Raw genomic sequence first — 25,807 nt, 5'->3', positions numbered from 1 at the left:
GGGCATCTTGCTTATGGCCAACTCTAGATTTTGGGGAGAGTGCAACTCTCTTGTTTTCAGATCTTCTGGCAATCAGATCCATCTTTGAAGGGAGGCTTGTATAGCATCAAGAACATTTGTAGAACAATGTTGCCCCCAATCTAGAAATTCCTATTCACAGACAGGGTGAATTTTGGTAGCGGCACTTTGATTATTGTTAATAGAAAGCCAATTGAAGAATACTCTGTGAGTGTTTTGTACCTCTGACTGAATGTACAATGGTTCAAAAATTTCCTTTTCCCTATAAGGAGCAGCCTGGTTCTCTTGACTAATCTCATTCTATATCTATGACATAACAGCCCTAAACTGTACATCTCCCACATATAACAATGAATTATAATCTTTATCATCTAGAACAACAAGATTATGAGCATATAACTCATAGAGGAGATACTGTAGAGTCATCAAAACTAATTTGAATGTTGCATAGAATTCTCAAGGAGTGTGCAAGGAAGGGTTCAATCCCCGAGTAATTTGAGACAATTAAAAATTAATCATTTTCTCTTTTAGGAATAGTGTGTAAATTGGAGATGGTGACCTGCAATTTACAAGCTCTAGAATGAGCTCTATAATCTTCATGACACGTTGCTGTAGGACCAAAATTTCACTATCCTTCTCTTCAATTTGTTGTGCTTGTTCCCTAATAGTTCTGAGTAATTGCTTCCTTTCTAGGTCCCAATTTTCTTTTTCCCATTGAAACTATTGGTACAAACTAAAGCTAGCTGTTAATGGAGTAGAAATGTTAAGTGGTGTATGATGACAGATAACAGGTCTATAATCTTCAAGACAGTGCTCAGGATGATGATGGTAAGTAGTGCTATCACCCTGAGAATGCTGACGTTCAACAAAGCTATTATTTTGATAGGCAATAGTGTTATCAACTTTTTTTGAAGAGGCAACGACTACAGGATAGGGTGCAATAGTCATTTTAACTTGAAATGTTTCAACAATTTTTTGAACCATTTCTTGTGCAACAGATGGATATTCTTCTAGTGGTAAATTATCAGTTTCCTCCACTGGTTGTTCAAACTCGGACACTATTTCCTCTGAGGACTTCGTGTCACTATCAAAATTAATAGGGCTATTTGGCTTTGTAGGAATTTCCTCAAGATCATTTTCATGTTTAGGAGTAGGTTCTGTGTGCTCAGGTGACTGTTTAGGTGTAGGTACTAGAGTTTCAACCTTAATAGGTGGTATAGGAGGCTCAGCTAGTGGCATAGGAGGTTTAGTTCTCAAATTTACCCTAGACATTCTGGTGACTCATCATGGAGTGGAAATTGGGGTAGGAATTGGTTTCTTGCCCTTATCAATAGATTTCCCTTTATTTGGGTTGAGTGCAGGTTCTTGTGATACTGGAGATACTTCTTCTAAACCTCACTCTGTGGCAACTGTGCATGATTTTCTCTTTCTAGAAGTTGAGGCTTCTACGGCCAAAATTTTTCTTTTTGTAGGTTTAGGTACAGAGACAAAAACTAAAGCTTCTTGAACCATTCTATATACTACTTTCCTGACTCCTAGAAATTTTTTCTCTCTTGTCCCCATTCATTTCCCTTTAGGTCCACCCCTTTTAGGTCCCTCTGTCCTTAGTTTTAAAAAATCCTCCCATGTTCCCAAGTGCTACCTAGTCAACTCCCTTTCAATTATAGCCCTAACTAAGCAATGGTGGGATACTGACTGGGTTTTGACTTGTTGTACATAGGTGGCTTACCTTTTGATAATATTATAAAGGAAACTCAAGAGATTTATAGGACAATCACCATGCCACAAACCACTCAAAATTTTGAAATGAATAGCATGCAAATAGGAATACCTTCCTTCATAGGTAAAATATCTTATGATAAATTTAGCAGGGTGGATAAATTACAAATGGAGAGATAATCGTAATGTACCTTTCTTTTTGTTTTCCTCCAACCGAGGATCTCCAAGTACTATGAATTTCTCTTTTGCTTGTTGTGCATCCATGTCCTCTAGCCAACGTTTTCCATTTGTGGGCAAACCAAAAACTTCAACCACTACTTCTTCAATGAATTATATCTAAATGCCCTTAACAGTTGCATATCCTTCCCTCAATGTATTATGAAATTGGAGCACAATTTCTTGATTAAATTGCTTCAAACTGAAATAGTAAGCCAACCAACCTCATTGTTGAAATAAACTACATGTGTTTTGTGTCTACCAGTAAGAATTTGTGGTCTACTGGTTCATGCTGCTAAGGTTCTCCATGCATATTTTTTTGAAAAAAATACTATTATAGGAAAATTCACTACAAGTGATTTTGAGAGTATGGGCAGTGATAGCTACAAGGGTTTCAACAAAGGGAAATTGAAATACTTCAATACTTTCAAAACATCACATCCTTCAATACTTCATGATGATATTTTAATCACCAAACCATAATGAGGATAAAGATCATGCTCAAAAACATACGCCATATTAATGAGGGGTTATGCGAAATCATGATTTAATGGTTTAGCCTTCTTTACATTATTTCACACATTTTGGAAGTACAAAGGAGTGCCAACTCATTACTAAAATGACCCTTCCCCATACATCCTACATGCCAACTTAAGATTTCCATGATTTGCATTCATGATTTCAATTTTTCCAACCCCCAACCTAGCAGAGACTGGGTCCCACGAGACCATAAAGATTGAAAATTCCAACTATCAAAATAACATTCTTTTCTAAATAAATAATAAATTAAATAAATGCAAAGGGGTTGAGTGTGACTGACCTAATGTGTAATAGGAAGGATGGTCTGAGTAGTGCCATACAAGAGAAAGAAAGTGAGATGGCATGATGATGGAAAGAAAAGAAGGTGGGATGGAATGAGGTGGAAAAGGAATGAATTTTTGCATGAGTGTGAAATGTTTATTATGAAGGCCTTGAAAATAAATTCAAGGGGCTACAGGTGTCTGAGTGGGAGACTTAGATGGAGTGGCTGCAGGAAGAGATGTTTCTGTTGTGGTGAACTGTTGAAGAAATTATTCCTGGGTTGCCAGTTTATGATATAACTTTAGGTGGTGCCCATTAACCAGGAGTTTGGATTTGACTAGATTAATTGTTGATAGTTGAACAGCTCCATTGTTAAAAATTGTAATGATTTCGTAGGGACCAAGCCTTTTCTTTGCAATGGGGGAAATATTCTACCAACATACTATCAACATCCTCCTTCTTCCTTCATGCTTGCATGGTATCCAATTGTGTAGCAACATCATTAATGATGTCTTGGTTGAAATCTGACAAGAAGTTTGACAATTCTATCTTAGATACTCCTGCCCTAGGATTTTTTTGGAGTAAGTCCCTCAAACCTCGTCCTTTTTGTTGTTGTTGCTCTGGAATAGTTCAAACAAATATTCTAGATTTTAGCCCATGTCTTTTGTGTAATGTCACCTCCAACCATTAAGTCTAAAGCTTCCATACTCCTATCATGCACTCCTTTCAGAAACACATGCTATTGGGACTCCTTGTTTAGCTGATGTTGTGTGTTTTAGTGTAGGTTAAACATGAATTGGGCAACATAGTCCTCCAAAGTCTCATCCTTCTTTTGTGACATTTTAAAAATTTCATCTCCTTTTAAATCATGGCCTCTACAATATTCCTTATATTTATTAAGGAATAGGTTACTCATAGTTGGCTGATTTGTCACATCATTCGCACCTAAACTTATGAACCATCTCAAAGCTACTTCTTTGAGAGTTGATGGAAACAATTTCAGCTTATGGGAATTAGCTGTGTAGTCATAAATTTGACAAAGGATGTCAAACTCAAAGAGAAAAGTTTCTAGATTTTCAGTAATAAGGCTATAGAATTTCGGCAAGGCGGTTGAAGGTATATTTTTTAGATTTTGATTACCCTACTGAGGAGGAATTGGAAAGAGAAAGGTAGGCTGAGCTGTTGCCATTTGTGGATGTCCTAGTGGTGGCTAATAAATGACTATAGCTAATGGATTATCTTGATATTTTGGCTCAACAAAAAGATTATTCAAATGGAAGGATTCTTCAGATGTGGTCGGTGATTGTACTTGTTCTAGTACTTCTGCAAAAATGTTCTCAAATAGTTCTTCTTCTATTTCTTCTCTCTCTTCTCTTTCTTTAGGGTTAGGATAAAAAGGGTCTTCTTGATTGAAGTTGGGAAGAAATCTTCCAAGGTGGTCTCTTCTTCTATGCATGCAAGAATGCTAAAAGTAAAACTAAATGACCCAATAGTGATTACAAGACTGACACCATCCCCAGAAATGGAAACAAAAATATGTCTAATAAATATAACGCCTTTTTAGTTGTAGGATTGGACATCCATTACTACTAAAGTACTATGCTGATTTTCATTAAATGTCAATCTGGGAGTATGAACTTGAGATGATGTCTGCAAAGTATATCCTCTAGTTTTTGCTAAAATTCAATACTACCTTGAATGCAATAACCATTAAGGAAATCTAGTTTATCCAAAGGAAAGACAACTATCAAATACTTGGAAGGAAATTCTAATTATTTAACCATACATATGTGCACCTACTATTGCAAGAACAACGATTGGTTCTATTTCTAGTGGTTGCAGGAACATCAGTTCTAATCTTAACTTAGAAAAATGATTCTAACTCCTACTTACTAAAGTAAAATCCACCTTTCACGTGGGCCCCCATGGAAGAATGAAGGAAAGATAAACACAGATAAAAGTGTAGAGACTCAGCAAAGTCATGTATTCATTCAAATATGCAGTATTACAATAACTTGGGAAAAACAACAAGATGTCTATCGACTATGTTTGTCTACTCACTACTTAACCTCATAGATACAAAGGACGTCTTATTTAAAAGGAAGGAAAAACATAAAAGTCCTATAACTACAACTTTCTCATGAAGGATAGTTAGTTACAACTTAAGACTGCAAGCATGCAATTGTAAAGACATTAATTATCCCTTAAATTTCCCACAAATATAGATCATAGAAAATGCTAGATCTACTCTTTTATTTAACTTTAAATAGCTTCTAGGAATCTAAGTATCATGTGTTGCATGTTTAACTAATCAGTTTGATGCTTGCTTCCTTTCTTAGCTGCTTTATCATGTCTTGCTTTGTTATTCATTAAAACAGGTGTCTTCTGACTTTGCCACCAAGTCTTCCTACTGCAATAGTGTCATAACGCTTCTCTTTAATACCATCAATGCCTTAGCATTATTCCTTCATAATTTTTTTTGATTAACTCTCGCTCAGCTTGTATTCCTGTGATCAACATTTAATACACATAAGACTTCTCACAAACATTTATTTACATTTATTAGTTTATAAAGAAAAGGCATTAATTATTCAACTAACAGTTTTTGCAATCTCTTCAGCTGCAAGAAGATCTACCCATATGAGACATTCATGAAGAAAGATTTTTATCTCAAAATGAACCCCTTTTTAGACATAATTTTGATTATCATTTTTATGCCCTATGTCCATATTCTATACATCAAAAGTTCAAAACATTTATACTAAAAGATGATAAAGTTCAGTATGTTATAGACAAATGTTCACAAAAAGGGCCAATAAGACTTCTATTTCTTCATGTCATCATATGTAGCCTTAATATATTGTTCTTATTATTTTTTAGTCATAGACATTTTAGATGAGTCATAGTTTCATATATAGGTAGAGTAATTGTTAAGTTGGTTTAGGTTAAGGTGGAAGTCTTCACTTAATAATAAAATCAAACATTATTGGTAAAGTAGTGGTCTTAGTTTAGTACTGATAGTAATGATTTTAGCAACAAAGGAAAAATTATATTAAGTAGAAGTAAAGGTGTACCAAATAATAATTACAATAGAAGTTGAATTATAATAATATTTGAAATAAAAATAAATAAATAATAATAAAATAAATAATATAGGCCTAACATTAATAGAATTAAAATGATAATTGATATAGCATCTTCTCAATACAACTTCAAACTTTTTCTATTGCAATAACAACACCACTTAAATGGTAGGAACATCTCATATAGGGTGCAAAATAGTTAAGAGATCACCACCATTACACCCTGCATAGTTTTGCATTTAGTTTTAGACCACAACTAGAGGAACTCGAAACCCAATTCTAAGAAAACATCTTAGAACCACTAACAATCTTCATGGTTCAAGCAATGATTTGAGATTGTACATTCATTCTCTTCATCAAAAAAAAATTTGTTGATCAGTTGTGTCTTGTCATGTAAAATTGTGGCATGACAGATTAGTGGTCAAGGGGTACAAGGAGCAATATGGTAGAGATTATGATGAGACATATGTCCTAGTTACAAGAATGGAAACCATGTGTTCTTTCATTGCAATTGCAAGCTAGCACAAATGGAAGGTATATCAAATGGATGTGAAGTCTACCTTCTTGATGGTGTATTGAAAGAAGAGGTTTATATGGAGCAACCACCTAGCTATGAAGTTGGGGGTGAAGAACACAAAGTGTATAGATTGAGGAGAGCTCTTTGTGGGCTCAAGAAATCTCCAAGGGCATAGTATAGTAGGATTGACTCATATTTGATGAGCAATGGCTTTAACAAAAGCAATGGTGAGATCACACTTTACATCAAGGAAACAAATGGTAATGTATTGGTTATTGTCTTGTATGTTGATGACTTAATCTTCATTGGAAATGTTAATTTCCTAATTGGCGAGTTGAAAGAGGGTATCAAGAATGAATTTGAAATGACAGGCCTAGGTCCCTTGAAGTACTTTCTCGGTATAGAAGTAAAACAAATGCATGATGACATATTTATCTCTCAAGAAAAATATGCAAGGAAGATCTTGGAGAGATTCAAAATGTAGAAAAACAAGGAAGACCCAAAATCAACAATAATAGCTCTAAAGTTGAGCAAGGAAGATTGGAGAAAAACTATGAATCCAACACTATATAAGAGTATGGTTGGAAATTTGATGTATTTGACTACAACTCAGCCAAACATGATGCATGTGGTAAGTTTGATTTCTAGAATTATGGAAACACCAAAGGATTCCCACGGGCAAGTGAGGAAGAGGATCCTAAGGTATGTGAATGGTACCAATGGATTTGGGATTTTGTATACTACTGATAATGATTGGTTGGTTACACAGATAGTGATTGGGCTGGAAGCTTATATGATAGGAAGAGCACTTCGAGATACATGTTCCTTATGGGATCGAGTGCAATTTCATGGGCATCTAACAAGAAAATTATTGTTGCCTAATCTACAATAGAAGTTGAATACATAGTAGTGAATGTAATAACATGTCAAGCTATTTGGTTAAGGAGGATCTTGATAGATTTGAATGGAAGGAAAGAGGGTGAAACCACAATCTTTTGTGACAACATCTCCTAAATTGCATTGAATAAGACTCTAGTCTTCCATGGGAGAAGCAAGCATATAGAGATTAAAGATCACTTCATCAGAGAGTTGGTGGAGAATGGGGATATAAAAATTAAATTTTGCAAGTCTGAGCAGCAACTAGCAGACATATTTACTAAGCCCTTAGGCATTGGAACATTTTTGCACCTAAGAGAGAATCTTCATGTAGTTGATTTGAATTAGGAGTGAAACTTGTTTTTTTTGGCTCGAGAAAAATGGGGAGTGTTAGAAATTTATTGCATTTAGTCTGTTGCCCCTGGAGCTAAATGACCACCTACCTACCTAACAACATTCAACTTGGTAAGTGAGTTTGAATTTGAAATGAGAGGGAAAAACATTTTTCTAAGAGACAAAAGGAATGATTCATTTTTCATTAAGTATGGTCAGATTAAGTTGGAGATAGAGAGAGTAGAAGAGAAGTGCATAGCAGAGCACAAATTAGAACTAAAGTAGATTAGAAGATCAAAGCAAAGGAAGGTAGTGCAGAAAGTTTAGAAGACAGAAGGAAGATTCAATTTCTGTGTTTGCACTAGCACATGTTGAATACTTTTGTTATTATTTTAGTTCATATTGATTTGTCCTATGAAGAAATGATTGCTCCAAGCATTTTTGTATACAACAATTAATGTTTTAAGTTTGAAGTTTATAGAGTTTTCTGGTTAAAGTCAAATGCTCTCAAATTTTGTAATAGTTTTATCCTAGGTGAATAGATAGTAGGCATACTGGTTCATTGGTGTCTCCCTTCTATTTGACATTGCATGTTTTAAATTTAAGATATTCATACTTGCAAGTTCTAAAGTTATCCCTGCTATGTTTTAATGGCAAAAATGTCCAAACTATAAGTTTATTAAACAACTTACTTGGTTTTCTTTTTAACTAAGTTCTCTATTCTATTGTTCCTACTAAGTTCACTTAGTATCCTTGTTGATCGAGCTCTCTTGGAAATCACTAAGCCTAGCTCCACCTTTCCTTTGGTGATTGAGCTCACTCAGCACCCACTTGTGCCAAGCTACTTGGCTCCTTCTTGTGCGGAGTTTACTCAGCACCTACTTCTTGTCACTTGGTATCCTTTACATGTCAAGAAAACTATCACTCGACACCTTCTTATGCCAAGAATTGTTTTTGAGTTTGCAATTTATTTTTCACAAGTCAAATGGTCAATTTTAAATTTTAAATAGTCAAATTTGGTAACAAAGAGTTAGGTGGAACTTCCATTCAAATATGCTTGTAATTTTTGAACAAAACCGCACCAACAAGGTGTAAACATGGAGTTTAAATTCAAGTGAAGGAAAAACTTGAACTATCTATTTCATAATATGCATGATAATCTTAATGAGATTGTGAAGACATAGCAATTTCATTCCAATGTAACACATCCTCAACATGTCTCTCATTTTTAATATAGTCATGAAGATATTTCAAGGAAAGAGATACTCCCTACCAATACAAATATCCATGGCCAACTGTACCAGACTGCAATTTCATCTCTTACTTTTTAAGTAAAGAGCTTTCAAGGAAGAATATTTAATACTCCATTTAGATAAATCACTAGATCAAAATGAAAATTTGTGGTAAAGGTTGTATTAAAAATAAAAATAGAAAATCAACTACATGAACATGGGCATTACAGAATGTTTTCCCATATTATGGAAGCATCCAGGGATAAATCAATTTCATTTACCTTAAGAGTGTTGGTTCCTTCCATGTTTTGGAGAAGGAAAGAAATGAGAATGTGCTTAAACCCACAAGAGAAGAATGGATCAACATAAATGCATTTGGCTTTATCTTTGACCAGTGCATTTTGAAGTTATTACAATGAACTTTCCATGCATGCACTATTGTTCTTTCACTATGTTGAAATGTGTGCTTGGTTCTCCTATACAAAGAGGCTTGACCTAGTGAAGTTGAAAAAAAACCTACAAGGCTAGAGAGGAGACGTGTGCTTAAAAGAAAAAGAAGGATACAAAGAAGCCAATCCAATGTTAAAGTGACCAAGTAAAATTAAATTCCATTGTATGATGGTGATGAGCTACACTCTTTGGTGAGTTCACCATATTTAATGTGGAGGTGAGTCATTCAGCTACCCTTACACATCACACAATAATGAATAAATTGAACTTGAAAAAATAAGTCAACTGTGACTATTTAACACTTTTAGCATAGGAATCAAGTCTTAGTGTGTGATTTTTAAGCCATCTAGATCCCACATATGGTGTAACTATAGTCTCTCTATGGTATATGGTAATGTTAGTGAAATGAGACTTATTTCATATGGTGAAGAATATAGAGGTGTACAACATGTTACCTATATGTGTATCGGTGCTCTAGTCATGAACCAAGCGTATAGTTACTTGGTGAGTGTCATGTATACTCCCAACAAGTGAAATATTGGTTCCACCATACTACATCCGCCCAACAATGATGGCAAGTAAGGAAAAATCAGTATAATGAAAACTATTTCTATTGTGACTAACATCTGCTAGACTGTTCTATACTGTAATGATTTCTATATAGAACTCTATAATGAATTGTAGTGTTCATAAATGACTACAAGTAGAGTGCCATAAAAATTAGGTTGATTGTAAAGGAATTTTGAGGCCTATAAAAAAATTTGGAGTGTTGTATGTAAATTTTTTTATTACAATAGAAAAGTTTCCCAGGGTTTTTGGGTGATAAGTTATTTCCCAGATGGGTTTCCTACATTAAATCTTGTGTTTCTCTATGTTTTATGTTTGGTATTTTTCTTATTCCATTTAATTGTACATCTCTAAATTTTGTATTTTCTTATTTCCTTTTTCTTTTTGGCATTCAGAAAGCATTTCTGCACCATTACTTTCCTGACAAGTGTGATGTAATGAAATTCAAAACTCCTAGTCTAGGTCTCAGTACCCAAACACTTCAAGGCTTCTTATAAGCCTATAGGGTTACTATTTGACCCTATTCCCAAGAGGATCTTTCTCATTTTTCCCCTTCTAGAAGATCTATTACACCAATTCCTACCCCACCTCTTTCCATTCTTAACCCACCTAGGTTCCCTACTAGGAATTTCTTGCTATCTTGTAAGATAAGGCACAAAATTCAATACAATATCCAAAATCCTTAAAAATGTCAATAACATGCTTTCTATAAGCTCCTCTAGTAATCTTGGGCTTTGTCTCACAAACTCATTTCTTGAAACTCCAATTTGCTCTTGAGAGACATTGTAGGCCTAGAGCCCCCAATTAGGCCTCCTATAAGGGTTTTCAGGAAACAACCCTAAAAAAATGAAAGAAGTTATCCAACTAGTTAGTGATCTAGATACCCTTTTCAAGACCCTTCAAATTACTTAGTTTTTAGGTTATCAACTTTTCCATATATTACTTAAGAAAAAATACCCTATTTTTAAGGGTTTTAAAGGTTAAATTGTAGCATAGAAGGTATTCTCTTCAAAGAATTATCAAATTCTCTTGCCTAATCACCAAATATGGTACAAGGCATCTCAAAACCTTGTTCTCCACCTCCACTTCTTGGACTGGCTCAAACCAATCCTAATCACCCAATTTCAAACTTTGTTTCAACATGTAACTCCTAGCCAAGAATGCTAGACTCACCCAGGGAATGTTAATGTTTTAGCATCAGTAGAAGTAAAACTTTGATTTATTTGATATACTAATCTATGTTTATCTTTTTATATAAATTGTTATTTGTGATTCTTCTATATATAATATATATTATATATTATGCATTATATATCTCATATGTGTGTGTGTGTGTGTGTGTGTGTGTGTGTGTGTGTGTGTGATATATGTAATATAATATGTATTATATATATTATGCATTGTATATTATTATATAATAATATAATAATATTATATTATATTTCATATATGGTTAATATATTAATATTATATATATGTTAAAGATAAGTTATGCATATAGTTATTGATAATCTAAATGGTGATTAACTATAGAGACATGTCCCCTCTCATATTATAAAAATATGAGATCCAAATCTACATTTGGAAACCATCAATTACAATGGCAATGAAAGTACATTTGTAGAGATGATCTTAGTTACTTTAACATGGTATCAGAGCCAATTGCAAATGTAATAAATCTTTCAAACTATCAAATGGAATCTTTCAAATATTGAGGGAGACACAACATAATTCCAATAGAGTTGTCCAAGATTCTAAATAATATATGAACAAAGCTCAATATTGGATTAGTTGAATTGCATACTCTATAATGCCGAGTAATATAATTGAAATGGTGGTAGCAAAAAATGTTGAACATATGACAATTGTTGTAGAAATATTTCTAGAGATTTGTTGTGCATACGATGAGGAAATTATATTGCTAGATTGGTGCTTTGCATAGGAGAGACTACAAATCATTGATACTTGTGATATCTAATTATATGGATGCAGATATATTGGAAAATTTTGCAGTCAACATGTAGTGAACATATCTGGTCATACTTGTGAATATATATGCACAAGAATTATATTTGATGTTCTCAGTATTTTGCTATTTGCATCTATGGACAAAACATGAGACCCAACATGCAGTAAAGAGAAAACCACTAGCTAGGCAATGTATCATGTTTTGTATAATGGGAAATAGAGTATCATGCTTCATGACTAGGCAGTGTAGAAGGTTCTCTAAAACTCTTTGAAGTAAGTATCGAGTGCAAATGAACACATTGAATCGATGTTTAGAATTGCATGAAGAATGGAAATAATTGAAATTAGAATCATTTATGTGAAGGGGAGAATCATTGTTTGAAACTTAAAAATAATGAAGAACACTCAATGACATAAGGTTGTAGAAAATATACTAACAAAATATGCATCCTTCTAAACCCATGGAAAGCATATAAAGGAAAATAAGAAGATGTAGAACGAACAAGATATAACTCCTAGAAAAATATTTTAAATAAATGAGACTGCTAGATATGATGAGAAAGGCAGATAAAATATTAATACCTATGCATGTGATACAGGTATAAATTTTATTTGTAAAATATAAAAGTGATACAATCCCACATACCACATAAAAGGGAAATTAATAAAAGCAACAAATGAAGAGGGTGATGTGAAGTATAAAATGCATAAGGATTGAATAGGACAAGGAGAATTATAGAGAGAAATATCAATGCAGTGATTAGCTATCTGGTTCAACATGGCCCCCCAATGGGGAGTTCAACATGATAGTGCAAGACCAAGGTGAAGATCTCATATTTGGGCTTGTTTAATGCAGGGGATACACAATGGAGGAAGAATTCAAAACAAGTAAAGACAACACTTTGAAAATAGTGTGGGAATTCTATTGGGGGTAGAGTGTGGCTTAACAAGTGTTATTTTCACTACAAACTCATGCCTTTTCATTGGAGATCTAAACACCACATCCTATCTTGTGCAAAATAATCTCTTAAATGCAACAGATCCTAAAGCTTTTGGATCCATTATGAAGGCCCTTTTGTCTCATTTGTTTGTTAAAGTGATCAAATAATCTAATCTCTATTCTTCTAATTTGACTATAGATCGCTCTTCATCTACAAAGATTTATGGGCTTGTTCAATGTTGGAGAGACATTTCTATTCAGGACTATGCAGATTGTTTGGACAATGTGATTCAAGAGCTTGTGGAGGCCACAAATGGGACTCATAATATTGGAGGTGTTGTTTACTCTGGAAGTTGTATTGAATCATTTTTTTGGAAAAATAGAACACTACAAACAAATCAGGAAGGTTGAATATCTTGCCAAACTCTCCATACTCTCTTCAAGAAAATTAATGTGGATAATCCATTGAATAGAGATGTGATGAGGAAACAAGTGTATAACATAGTCTCAAAGGAGAGAATTAATTAGTGTATAAATGAAGGATGGTATGGAATCCTAGTAGAAGTAAATACAGTAAGGGTTAACATAACCTAAAGCTAATAAAGGCAACGACAGTAGGGAAGTTGTGGATCCCATTAAAAGAAAAGCTAAATTTTAGGAAGGTAAGTTTAATATAAATCACCATTTAAAATAGATAATGATAATATATAATAAAAAAAAATTGCATTATTTTATATGAATATTCAAAATCATATAACATTCAAAGAAATGAAGGAATTTGATATGAAAATCCCTTAGATCAATGTTGAGAATAAATGGACTAACCATCTAATATCATTACCATTAAGTATAAGTGAGTATTGAGTGAGTATAAGTAAGTATTAATATAAATATATTTTATTGATATGAATATATTTTATTGAACATATATATTCCATATTGTGAATACTATTGTTTATATATATATATATATATATATATATATATATAATAAGGAGAAAATAAATAATTGTTATTATAATAGAATTAACAATTATGTGATATACAATTATTTTTATATTGACATAATGTTTATCAACTAGAAAAGAGATTCATTATGAGAATATACAAGGTAAAGATGAAGTATATTTATATTCTAACTTCAATACATCACTATGTATTGTTTGTTATGGCTTGAGTTAAAATGCTAACATTCTTATTTGTATTTCTATATGTACTATAAAATTATTTTCCTTCATCTTTTCTTGTAAGAATCTTATTACAAGAGGAAGGAGATTGAATTTATGAGGGAGCTGGACACTTGACATTTCATTTAAGACTCTTGTAGAACAAGGAGAGATTGTGAAAGGGAATAGTGTGATAGAATGTAGTAAATGAGCTTCATTATGTTATGAGAGAATTTCTCATCACACATGCTACAAAATATGGTGAAGGGTCTTCTTCTGAAACACCCATGTATGGAGAAGTATAATTAGATCCATTTTCATCATCGCAGATCAAGAAATGAAAAAAAGGGAAGTTGATATTTTAGGCAACCTTGAGAGGGAGTAGATAGATGATATGATTCAATAAACCTTCGGTGATCTCAATCATATTGATTTTGAGGGAGTAAACCATATTGTGATGGAATCTTCAATGATTGATAAATTGTAATACTAAAGAGAACTATAATTCATTCAACTATGTGATCTTAATGAACCTACCCTTGTGTACATGATATGAAAAAGAAAGTTTGAACTTAGAAAGTAGTTATCATATTTGATACAAAACAATATAAGAATGAGTGGGAATTTTACATTGTGTGGGGGATTTAATAGTCAATGTTACATTCCCACTTGAACCATCCTAAGAAAATGATATTTTCCATGACCCTCTTGGGGTAGATAATTACTTGTACCTTTTACATTTATCTATTCATTTATTAAGGGTTATTTTCTTTGATCTTTTCCTTTATGTTTGAGAATATTCTTATAGGAAAAGAAGATTGATACTTCAAATATGCTACCAAACATTGTTCAGACTAAATCTAATGACAGTAGTTCCAAAGACCCTAATGATCATGATGGATCTTGATGTAAGTATCTTTGATGATTGAGATTATGAGATTCTTCTACATTAAGAGGAAGTATGAAACTTGTCCAAAGGCAATGCTGGAGCTTAGAAGATTGATACTCAGAGGGAGTCTAGAAATCCATGTGGGTGACTGCATGATGATGATGTGCCTACTCCTACGTATATCATGAGGGAGTGATGAGTTTGTCAAGCATCCTTGGGAAAAGAGAGTCTTTGTTTTAAGGAAGTAATAAGAGGACCTGACATCCTAAAACTTATATTTAGAGAGAGAAATTTTGAGATGTTCTAAAGGGAAATGTTAAATTGAAATATTTCAAAGGTAAAAAGTGATATGTTGATTTCAATCTATATCTGGTTATATAATTGTTGTTTCAGATATGTAATGAAAGGTGACAATCTTTTATTGGCATATATTAACAGATAATAATCATTGTAAGGTGATGATCTTACATATGATAGGCCTGTTATCATGGTTCTTTGGGCCAAAATCTACCAGACACCATGATAACAAACAAAAGGTAATCTTTGTAAGGTGACAATCTTATAAATGATAGTCCTATTATCATAGACATCTCTAGATATTTTTTTCAGACAATTAGAGATCATGAGTATGTTATGGGCATCTCTAGACATTGCTTAAATGCAAGTAGAGATCATATGTGTATCATGAACTTCTCTAGACATTGCTCAAGTGCAAGTAGAGATTATTTTTGGGCTTCTCTAGACATTGCTTAAGTGCAAGTAGAGATTATTTTTGGGCTTCTCTAGATATTGCTTAAGTGCAAGTAGAGATTATTTATGGGCTTCTCTAGACATTTCTTAAGTGCAAGTAGAGATTATATGAGCTATCTCTAGACATTGCTTAAGTGCAGTAGAGGCTATGTGTGGTATCTCTAGACATTGATTAAGTGCAAGTAGAGATTTCATGTGCTATCTCTAGACATTGCTTAAGTGCAAGTAGAGATCATTTACTATTCATATTTTGTTGCCTATATGATGATTTTGACTTAATTAATGTTTTACTTCTCCCTAGCTAAAGAGGGAGTGCTAATTTTTTAGTGTCAGTAGAAGTAAAACATTGATTATTTGATATACTAATCTATGTTTATCTTTTCAGATAAATTGCTATTTGTGATTCTTCTATGTATAATATATATTATATATTATGCATTATATATCTCATTTTTTTTCTATTTGTGTGTGTGTGTGTGTGTGTGTGTGTGTGTGTGTGTGTGTGTGTGTGTGTGTGTGTGTGTAATATAAAATGTATTATATATATTATGCATTATATATTATTATATAAAAATATAATAATATTATATTATATTACATATATGGTTAATATATTAATATTATATATATGTTAAAGGTAAGTTATGGATACAGTTATTGATAATCTAAATAGTGATTAACTATAGAGACATGTCTCTTCATGTCTCTTGAAGAGACATGTCTCCTCTCATATTATACATATGTGAGATCCAAATCTGCATCTGGAAATCATCGATTACAATGGCAATGAAAGTAGATTTGCAGAGACAATCTCAGTTACTTTAATAGGGAATGCTTGGAAAAATGGCAAACAAACTCTTAATCATAGTGCTCTTCTTGATTCCAGAATGCCATGGTGATTTGACCAATGGAACTCAAGAAAGAGCCATTAAACTTGCTACAACTCAAAATAGGGTAGCGAACTTTACAATAATAAAAATGAAATTTGAACTCCTACTAACTCAACACTTTAAGAAACCAAATTGATACAAAAAGATCTACATTGAACCCTCTAACTATACATGAAAGAAAGAGAGCCAAATAAATCTGTTCACATTGGATACTAGGGTGTGCAAGACTACTATAGCTAAAAATGCTTCAAAATTTGTTATTTCTTCAAATCCAATTCATAAAATTGGAACACCAAACCTTCTCTTTGGCATGTGATGGTTTTTTATGATTTTTTTGCACGTGTGGGAACCCTTTGTATAGACCCAATAACTAAAAAATCCAAACTAGTTTAGTTTGGCAAGAAGTTCTCAAAGGTGTGAAATGCTTTTTTTTAAAAAAATGTGAAATTGCTTGAGCAAATTTTGCAAATTTGTCTTTTGACCATGTATGAGTCCACAAAATTTACATATGAGTTTTATATGGTCCAAAATCAACTTCTAACACCATTCTCCAACATTAGAATTTTTTGGTGAACTCTTGGTCAACCCTTGACCTATTCAAGCAATTTCAAGCAATATAAGCTATCGAAAGACACTTCACTCACCCACCTATCTACCTACCTCTATTCACACCCTTGGGACTTTATGTTTATCCCTTATTCACTAAGGGTTGGTTAGAACCATCTACAAGCAAAAATGCTTCAAGACCTTAACCTAGATCCTAGGTGGTCCTACACCAAAGTGATATCAGAGCTTGGCTAGTTGCGCTATCCTTATTGGGTGGGGTTTTATTTTTTATGCCAATTTAGTTTAAGTGGGGGGTAAAAGCATTAACCTATGTCACCTTTTATAAAGAAATGGGATATCAAAATGCGACAGTTCAACACTAGTGACAAAAAAAATGGTATTTGTGTTTAGAATTTAAAGATGATGAAAACTTATGAATTGTGTAGAATTGGATGAACTTTATGCCTATAATTTTTATAAATTTTTTGAGTAAGAATTTATTCATTTTCTTTTATTTTGTGGTCCCCTTTTTAACTATAAAAAATATATGGTGTAGTTCCCATCAAGCACGTATATGCAAATCATCCTTTTTGTTCTAATTTGAAAATATCTTATAAATGACATTTATTGCTAGCAAAAAAAAAGAAACAATTATTTTTTATGTATATTTTCTTTATTATAAGTACTCTAGATTGAGCTTATTAGAATCCACCATTTTTTTGGTCCCATCAAAACTTCCCTATCAAATCTACATGTTCCTGAAAAAAAATAGATATTCATGAAAAGAACTCTCTCCTGTAGAGATAAATATAATTTTTAATTTTATTTTTATATGATTTACTATTTTTATTCCTTTTTTGATAGAGCATCTTGTAGAATGTTGAAATATTGACTTACAATATTTTGAAATTATAACATATTATAACTAATAAAAACCCTCAAAATTTTATATAATGATGATATTGATGTTGAGATCTATGAAAGGATGTTTTTAGTTTTTTTTTAAAAAAAGAGTTTTGATAGAGAAATGAGATTTGACTAAAATAGGTATTAGTATCCCAAGCAGTGACACAAATCCATGCTTTTACACTGGGAGTTTGCAAAATTTGTATCAAAAAATTAAGATGGCTGGTATGTTAGAGTGGACATTGAAAAGTTCAATGACACAAACTTTGAGTTGTGGAAATCTAAAGTTTAAGATATGCTAGTCGATCAAGATCCATGAATCATTGTGTCTAGCAAAAGACCTTTTGCTATGAAATAGGAAGATTGGGATGTAGCATATTAGAAGGCTAGAGGACTAATAAGACTAATCTTCATAGATTCAATTTTATTGAATGTCCATGAGGAGAAAATTACACATTCCTTGTGGAAGAAGTTTGGAGACATTTATAAAGGAAAATTCTTGGTAGAAAAACTTTTCTTGAGAAAGAAATTATACTCTTTGAGGATGGATCGACGAATGACTATAGAAAATCATCTAAACTCATTCAATGTGGTGATTGTGTAGTTTACATTGGTTGGTGCATCTATTGGTGAAGAAGAGAATTACATATTATTGTTGTGCTCATTGCTTGATTTGTGGGATCACTTGGTAATGGCCATCAATAACAGGACCACCTAGTTTAAAATGGAAAAGGTAGTTGTTTCATTTTTGTCTAAGGAGATGCAAAGGAAGTCCTCTAAAATGGAAAAAAGAACTCTCACTTCATGAGGTGGATCTAAGGACAATAGTAAGAAGGACTTGAAGTCAAAGTCTTAGGAGAGACAATTTTCCATTCTTGGAAAAAGGTACAAGGTGAAATGTTGGAACTGTGGGAAAAAGGGCCACATCTAGAAGGATTGGAAGGAGGAGAAATATTAGAAGAAGAATTACATTTCTAACACTGAATCTTCTTAGAGTGACACTGATGCCTTCATAGTGCCCTTGGAAGTGTCTAGTCTAATGACATATGCATAGTGGATTTGGGTGAATCATTCCACATGACATCTTATAAAGAGTGGCTCCAACGTATGAACTATATGATGATGGAAAGGTGTTCCCAGCGAGTGATTCTACACTAGATATTTTTGAAAGAGGAAGAATCAAAATCCAATTCCTTGATGGTAGAATCAAGGAAATTGAAGATTTAGTTTGACACCAATAGGAGAGACACCATATATTCCCATGTTTGAAGGTTTTGAAGCTTTAGTTTGACTCTAAAGGGTTGATTCTAAAATATCAATGATAGATTCAATGAATGGCTACAATCACAAGGGTTGGCTTTATTACTCACCAAAGTAGACTAAACATCCATTATCATAATTGGTGAAGCCATAAATGAAGATCGAGTGATTTTATTACCATATGGATGTTAGAAATAGATTTTCTTTTTCTTTTTCGAGGGGGGGTTGAATCAATATTCTACAAAATTTTTCCCACAATTGAATATTGTTATTTACTTTATAACTTGCATATGAGAGTAAACCAACAATGTAGAATAGTAAATATAAGCATACACAAAGATAACTCATAACACCATTGTTTGTTAACTAGGGAAACCCTTGACAAGGGAAAACCTTAGTGGGGATGATACTTGTTGGGACTCAAAATTGAAGCCTCAATTTTGAGAACCATTGAGAAAATCAAGCCCCATGAGCACTTTTGTATGCATATGTACTCGACTGTCTAGTTGAAGCATAAGAGGTGTTTAATATTTATAACACCTTGCATTCAGTATATCTACTTGTCCCATGATGATGAATTTCCATTCTAAGCTATTCTGTGAAGTCCCATTTTGAGCAATTGTCAAATATGCATTTTCACTTAAGTGTCAAACAATGATAGGAGGCCATGTTTGCAATTGAATAGCTCGCACCCAGTTATGTTTCATGACTCACCACTTTGGGAATGTCTAGTGTCCATATATAAGAGCCTATGTTTCAGATTTCAAATCATTTTGAGTCTGTTTGACAAGGTTTTGAATCCCTCAAAGTTGGTCATTTATTGATGTCATGCTAATACCAATTTTTCTAAATTCTAAGAAGCCCCATTTGACTTGTTATAAATTTGACCCAGTTGACCGAAATGAGAAAATTCCTTTTGCGTTGCATTCTATGCGTCAGATGCTTTCTATGTTTTAGGTTTTAGCTTATGAAAAATCCATTTGATTAGTTTTCAAACGTGATTCCAAATGAGATTTCTACCTTATTACTGGTGTCAAGAAGTGCAAATTTGTTAGTACCCCTGTTTGTGATGTTATATGTCAAAACTCGTGATTGGTAAGATTTAATGGTTTATTCCCCTAAATTGCACTTTGAAAATACTTTAAGTGTGCCAATTTTCAAATTTTTACAAATCCGTCTACACACTTTCCCAAGTCCATTTTGTTTGTAAAAATTACTTTTCTATCAAGTGTTTCTAGTCCCCAAATTTAAGTAGCCCACTTTGACCACTCACCAAATTTTCCCAATTATTCATCATGATCTTGAATAATAGATTCATACTCTTCTCATGAAAATGAACCAACACCCCAGTTGTCATTCTCCCAAGTGTCAATTTGCCCAGTTTTCAAAGCCAAATCCGAACACAATTTATTATTTTCTAACATGTTTTCTTCCAAGAAATTCTAAGAGGGAAAATTCAACAATTATTATCTTTTGATCCCAAACTGTGCTCTTAACCACCTTATTCACAATCAAACTAGCTTAATGTTGAAGTTAATGAGGTTGTTCCCAAAAGAATAATTGAGTTAATGAGTGTTCAAGGGCTTACAAGGGAAAATGTTGCAAGCCATTTGTAGTTATGATGTGCAGTCATGCTACAGGTGCATTATCAATGCTTTGTGAGAGAAAGGGTAGCTTTGATCTAGTTAATAAGTGATGTATACATACTAGATATGGATAGCTTCAAGCTTCTTGAGCATGTTGGACTGGAGATGGATTTGATACTCATTACGATCTCTAAAGATGTAGGAACAAGTACCATTATGAAAGGAATCAAGCACTGGGCTTGTAATTATTTGATAAAACTGGTAAGATTAGAGAAGCTCAAGAACATATGGCAACAAGTGATTAGAATGGAGAGAAAGTAGCTACAAAAGAGTCCCACATGTAGAAGACGTTGCATCAGGGCATCCATGTGAAGGAGCTTAGGCACCAAAGTCTAAAAATGGAAGGTAACAACATATAAATAATTTGAAGAGCATGTAAGATATGCTCCATGATTAGAGAGGGATCCATGCCTGATGTAGAAGTGTTTAGTGCATGAAAGAATCTGCTATAAAAGAGAAAGCGATAGGGGTTTTAAAACCAACAACTCAAGTAAAACAAAGTTTCATGCCCATGATTGGAAGTTCACTTTGAATGCAAGAGAGTTTCACACATTCTAAAGAAAAAAAGAGCAGCAGAGGATTCACCACCAAAGAATTTTTGGACCAAGTTAAGGAAGCCATAGGGGAGTTTGAAGGAAGTCAGTCATGGTAGCATCACCACTTTTGTCACTGATAGTTTAGGTTGTCCTATGTAGGCAACAATAAGTAAGGTATTTGGTGAGAGCATGCAACCAATACAAAGATCATAGTACAACAAAAAATGTTGAAATTGAATGGCCAATACTAGCTGATGCATCTACACCTCATGTATGCACATCAATGGGTTCCTCTACATACTTCATAGAGAGGGATGCTTTGTTTTGGAAAATAAAATCATTTATGGGTGGAAAGGAATATGTATTGAGGGCTGAAAATAGTCTTTAGTTGGAGTGTTGAAGATGAGAGCTTACTTGAATGAAACTCCAAGATGATGACAGGGTGCTATTTGAAGCTCAAGGAAAAGTGTCTAAAGGCTTAGCACATAGGTAAAGCCATTGGTACGGGTTAAAGTTCAAGTAGAAAAGTGTTCAAGAAACCATTGCAAACAATGGAAGCTTTTTCATTCTAAGGGAATGTATAGATAGAGGCCTCGAATGTCTAAGGCCATGGGCATGAATACAAAATGGAAATTCTCTCATTCCCCTCCTGACTCACTAAATTCATAGATGTTTTTGCAGCAAATGGCACCATAGCAAGGAAAGAGGCAAAGTGTTTATGCTAAGAAGTAGGGAGGCATATTTTTTTTTAGAGTAACAAAACTTCTACATTTTTAAATAATTTTTGACACAACAGTTTAGATGTCTTAAAGACATGGCCCTTTTGAAAGGAAACTCCTTGCACAATGGACCTTACATGGCCAGCCGAGCAATGAAGTCAACAAAATTTTGACCATATGCAAAGTTCAAGCAGGTGCTGAAAAAGTTGTAAAATTTGGCAAGGCACTATGTCGCCACCAGAAAATGGCAAGATATTTTGATAGCCACATAACAACCTTCCAAAAAACCTCAAAATCTAGTAAGATAGTCGGGGATCACATGTGGCGTTGATGTGGCAGTGCCAACAAGTAATTGAAGGACAAGTGGTAGCCCAAGAAAAAATAAGAGGACACTTGGTGACTTAATATGATGTGGTGATTAGATTTCAATGACGCATGAGACGACAATGTGTGGCAGATCTAATGGCGGTTGCAATGTCACCAAGCCAAAGTTGTACACTAGTTAACATGGCAACATAGTGACTACTGAGGTGGCACAATAATGTAGCACCGGTTGTGCAGGTCAGAACCAATGTAGATGTGACATATGGCACATTATGGATGAATAGGTGGTAGGTGTTGGACCAATGAGATGATGCCACATGGCACCTAGGTGGCAAGGATGGATGACTATGTACTTCCAAGCCAATCACATGTCAACATGTGGTGAGGATGCTCAAACAAAGTTTGAGCCAGATGAAAAGCAAAGGGAAATTTCAAAAGGCAAAAAACGTTTATTATTTTAATTTTTTTCATTAGAAAAGTATGTGGGTAAAACTTTTAAATAAAGTCTAATTTACAATATAGTCCAAACTTTATACAAGGATAATTTTTTGCAATTTTAAGTGCTTTAGCCATGGTTGGGAGCCTAAACTTCAGAGGGGCATAACTAGGGCATTTTTTATCCAAAATATGGACTCTAATATACTGTTGGAACCAAGAGGAAATGAACTTTCCAAATATGAAGTCATATTTTGTACATGCATTAACCGGTTTGAGCTATAAGCAAATTTGTTATTTTCGAGGCATTCTTAACGGAATGGGCAGAAGTCGTCATTGATCATCAAAATTGGTTAGAGGGAAGATGTAAAAGATTGTTGAAGCCTGAATGTGTAGAAAAGCAATTTTGATAAGTTTTTATTTCCTTTAAAGGTTATTTTAATTGATTTTTGCCTATGTTTTAATCTGGCATCAGAAATCAATTATTCTTTCCAATCAAATATTCTAAGATACTTTATGCTTTTGAGAACCAAAATGGTTAAGGATTTGATTCACTAATTTTAGAGAGATATTAGAGAGATTCTTTTCACTCCTAGGAGAGGTAATTTCAAGTGGACACATGACGTCTTCAGATTAGATCTGGGAATTCACTTCCTCCTATATCATTCTCTTTCTTTCTCATTGTATGGGTTCTAGTTTTGAGAAGAAAATTGACTCACTACTGAGACACCATATTTTCAGCATAATTCTCTTGTATGAATAGTAGTAGGAAAGGTAATACAACAATTTTAGATCTATTAGGTGTTTCTATGGTTTGATTTCATGCATATGAATGTATTATTTCAAGGAAATCAATACAAAGAACAACAGGTGTTGGGCTTCATTTTAAATCTTGTCTCCTTTATTAGTAAATTTTCAATGTTTTGTGATCTTTGAACAAAGAGCCTAGGTCATAATTGCAATCCCTTAGGGTTGTATGTTGTTTCATTATTGCTTATGATTCAATGAGTTATGTAAATGCTTCAAGGAAATCAACAAGGTTGCAAGTTTATTGAGGAGGATATTAGGTAAGAATGAGATTTAGATTGAACATAGATGATTATTTACAAGATGAGTGGATAGATTAGATATCTGAAGATACCAATATGTCTCAGGTACCCATATGTATGTATTTGATTCATAGAATTTTCCAATGGATTAGGCACTAATCAGCTATAGGATCATTAGTTCTTACTACTACATATTAGGGGTTTTTCTAAATTCAACATCATTAATCAAATGTTTTCCCCTTTTCATTTTGAAGAGCTAAAAAGTGTAACCCTCACTCAGCTTGTGAATATCATAGAATTACAATTTACTACTGTAGATATGTGTTATTGCATGAGTTATTGGGAGATATAAGGGTTAAATCTACTTCAATAGATTAAGGAGTATATTTTTGCACTGGTATCATATTGATTGAAGCTGAGGTCTACCCACCTAAGTTTTCTAAAGCTTGAAGTAGAAGAAGGGTCTAGCCTTATAGTTGGCCTAGTGTCTAAAATAGTATGTTGAAGATGGGAGTTAGCTGCCCCTAGATGTATTTTATTCTCATTAGGGTAATTTGAAACCTATAAAATTTCAAAACACCAACAATATCCACAAGATAATCCACTAAACAAAAGAATAATGTTAATGATATTGACCTTATTAGGATTCTATGAAATACATATAGTGTCTTGAGTCCTTGTTAGAGGACTAGGCCCTATTAAAATCCTTAACCCTATTAGGAGTTGCTTCAATCCTATTAGGAGTTGGTACATTAAATACAATGTATGCAAGAAGAGCTGACTACCCTAACATGCAATATGCAATAAAGTTTCTTCACAAGAGTAGATATACATAGAATATCATCTTACTGTTGTATCTCGCACTTGCTCTAATCATACATTAGATTTTGCATCACATAAGGCTCACATATCATTCCAACTTCCTACACATATAGTTTGCATCACATTTATACTTCACATTATTTGTCCAAGATATGATCTTTACTTATTCTCGCAAATTAATAAATCTCTACTTAGTTGGCCTTGATGCTTTCACACTTTTTAGAACATGTACAATAACTTTGGGTAAACATCTAAGATGCCAACCCAATATGATTGAGTAATTTTATTTTTTTACAAAATAATTCCTTAAGCCATATACTCCAATTAGTTGTCATGCTTTGTTTTGCTCTACTGATTACTTGAACTGGAAATTAAACTATAACTTTCTCCATATAGTCCATACATGTTTGCACACTAACATACATCATCATGACCCTATCAACCATTGATCCTCAACTGCACATGAACTAACTCAAGGTATGCCATCCATACATGTTGTATCTCTCTCTACACCACTACAACTTATCCAATACCTAGACAATTTTCTAATTCTAGTTGCATAAATGAAATGCTAACTATATGTTGCCATAAATGACAACATTCAGACATCTATCTAGCCATATTGCCAACAATCTCACCTTTTTCCATACATGGAAAAATTTGAGAAAATTAGCTAAGTCCCAAAATGATCTTATACAAAATAAAATAAATACAAAAAGTAATTACACAAAATTGCCTTCAAAATAGAAAATTGTATTCATGTTTTGATGGATCATTGCATTCCTGATCCCTCATTTACATATGTAAGCTCCCCCTTACATATACATACTTTTATTTTGAAAAGATATACATATATAGGTTTACTTACATATACTTCTCCCCCTTTGACATCAATGGCAAAGGTGTCAAAAATCTATATACAAAACTATGTTTCCTTTCTCTAATCAACTTGATATTTTGTCAATGTAATCTCAAAATCTTTCTTCCACTTCTCCTTTACTATGTCATATTTACTGATGTGTGAAAATTTCATATGATGCAACTTCAACTACACTCAAGTCAATATAGGCAAGTTTATCACAAGAAGCCTTAGCTGCAAGCCACTCCTCCAATTGCCTCTACAAAATACTAATTTTGGGTGACAAAACG

This window comes from Cupressus sempervirens, chromosome 2, assembly GCF_028749045.1.
Source record: "Cupressus sempervirens isolate cs-2001-9-10 chromosome 2, ASM2874904v1, whole genome shotgun sequence".
NCBI classification, from domain to species: domain Eukaryota; kingdom Viridiplantae; phylum Streptophyta; class Pinopsida; order Cupressales; family Cupressaceae; genus Cupressus; species Cupressus sempervirens.
This window is presented reverse-complemented; position numbering follows the sequence as displayed.